The sequence below is a fragment of the Rhinopithecus bieti genome, unplaced genomic scaffold (genome assembly GCF_001698545.2).
Source record: "Rhinopithecus bieti isolate Rb0 unplaced genomic scaffold, ASM169854v2 scaffold_1895, whole genome shotgun sequence".
NCBI classification, from domain to species: Eukaryota; Metazoa; Chordata; class Mammalia; order Primates; family Cercopithecidae; genus Rhinopithecus; species Rhinopithecus bieti.
The window spans coordinates 676,222-678,086 of record NW_016803633.1 but is presented as its reverse complement, the minus strand read 5'-3'; positions in this window follow the sequence as shown (position 1 = coordinate 678,086).

Sequence of the window (1,865 nt, the reverse complement as noted above, 5' to 3'; positions counted from 1 at the left end):
TCTCTATTTCCTATGAATAATGCATATTTTATTATTCTGTAAAAGCTTCATTCTTTTTTCATTCTTGCTAGAGTTATACATTTGGATATATGACTCTTGGCTCTACTGAAGATTATTGTAACTGATTTCCCTTCTCAGATCTACAGCTAAAAAAAAAGAGCAGACATGCTTTGCTCTACATGTAGTTTTCATTTATACCACATATTAATATAGTGAACACTCTTGTACCCTAGTGGAATCTTTTAACTTAAAGCCTAGTTTTCAGATATATTTTCCTATTAAAGCATCTGGAATATAAATCTCCCTGCACTGGTATCAGGAGTGAAATAATTTCTGAGCCTACATACCTTGAATTACTCTCTCGGTGGCAAGTCTTAGTGGCCTCTTTCTCCTCTTTTCTATCATATCTCTTTTTTCTCTCTGACTCGGCAAATACGGGGAAAGACTGTTTTAGATGTATTTTTAAATACTATAACCAGAAAATATTTTCCAGTAAAGGGCATCTAAGAATCTTGGGGCATGAGGACGTTAAGTGAGGGAGGAAAACTTTTCTTTTTTCTTTTTTTGTCAAGAAGTTAATTAAGAATTTTCAGAAATGTATACCATGAAACAAAGGGAATTCTTTAGAGAAACTAGTAAGTCCTAAGGCCAACTTTTGTCCTTTTGCCCTTTAGAGACAAGAAGGACAGGAAAAAATACCCAGGACTTGTGCAAGCAGGAAGTCAGAGCTTGGATTTCTCAGAAAAAAATGTCCATTTTTCTCAGCAGAAGGCATGAGAGATACTAAGAAAACAGAGGCTGAAAATTGCATATTTGGGGCTGAAACCCAAGGGTCACATATCCCTGGACATTAAGAGACACATTGACCAGTATCCTTCCCCATCATTCCATTATCTCTGACTTTCTACACATTGACCTTTCCTACTTTCTGTACACAGACCTCATCCTATGTTTATTGTGGAAAAATCTCTTATCCCAGAAAATAAATTTTTAAAGTCAGGATAGCTGACTTTAATGAAGAAATAACCCACTATGTACAGGCAGCATGGTGATGGGGAACCATGTCTGTCTCAGCCTTAGCTTGAGAGGAGAAGTACAAAAAAACAAAACAAAGAGCACGGCTAGAAAGAATCTCTAGGCTGGTTGTGGTGGCTCACGCCTATAATCCCAGCACTTCTGGAGGCCACGGCAGGTGGATCATTTAAGCTCAGGAGTTCAAGACCAGCCTGGCTAATATGGTGAAACCCTGTCTCTACTATAAATACAAAAATTAGCTGGGCGGTGGTGGTGCGCGCCTGTAATCCCAGCTACTCGGAAGCTGAGGCAGGAGAATTGCTTGAGCCTGGGAGATGGACGTTGCAGTGACCTGAGATTGCACCACTGCACTCCATCTTGGGTGACAGAGGAAGACTCCATCTCAAAACAAAGCAAAACAAAAACAAAACAAAACAAAAAATCTCTAATCACCCACTCTCAACTCGTAACCACCCACCTGAAGAATCTGCTGAAAATGTATTTTAAGGTAGTCCCTAATTCGTAGTCAGCAAGACCTTTAACAGAATGAGAGAAAAGTCCTGTCTGGAGACATGCACATTACAACTGGGACTCAAAGAATTACCACAAGTAAAGGTTTAAATATCATAGGCTAGAATAAATAAATAAATAAACAAACAAACAAACAAATAAATATCAGGATGCGATTCCTACCCTTAGAAGTAATGAAAAGCAAAGGATATAGCTATCACTTTAGACTATATGTTATAATATGTGAGACAGAGGACTTGAATTATGATATATTTAGGTTTCTTTCTTTTTTATTTTTTATTTTTTATTTATTTTTTTATTTTTTTATTTTTTTTTGGAGA